Genomic DNA, 293 nt, shown 5'->3' with positions numbered 1-293 from the left:
TTAATCGAGTTAACTAACACTTAAAATTATGGTATGGGCATTATAAAAAAAATAGTTTAGCTGCCAAAGTTAGTGGAGCTTAGGACTAAGCTTAAATCAAGTTACACTTCCCTGTTCCAATTGGATTATCGTAAATCTACATCTTTGGTATCGAAAGTATTGATATAATATCATTGCTGATATGAAAACGTATTCAATATTCAGAGAATAGAGATTTGGTAATTTGTATAATAATATTTGTGATACATACGAATTTGGTGATTTACATTCGAAAGCGATTTTTATAAGTAAAT

The 293-nt window shown here is 28.3% G+C and overlaps 1 protein-coding gene across 1 annotated transcript in view; it reads left to right on the top strand.

Moving 5' to 3' along the window:
• Positions 1-147: 147 nt before the first annotated feature.
• The window catches only part of LOC109546958 (cadherin-23), a gene marked incomplete in the record, with an annotated part of 32,828 nt that continues 32,682 nt past the window's right edge, over positions 148-293 (top strand). The window contains 1 exon segment of the mRNA XM_048661138.1: positions 148-293.

Source organism: Dendroctonus ponderosae, unplaced genomic scaffold, assembly GCF_020466585.1.
Source record: "Dendroctonus ponderosae isolate FM_Combo_2020 unplaced genomic scaffold, Dpon_F_20191213v2 Dpon_F_20191213_1, whole genome shotgun sequence".
Classification (NCBI taxonomy): domain Eukaryota; kingdom Metazoa; phylum Arthropoda; class Insecta; order Coleoptera; family Curculionidae; genus Dendroctonus; species Dendroctonus ponderosae.
This window is presented reverse-complemented; position numbering and strand designations above follow the sequence as displayed.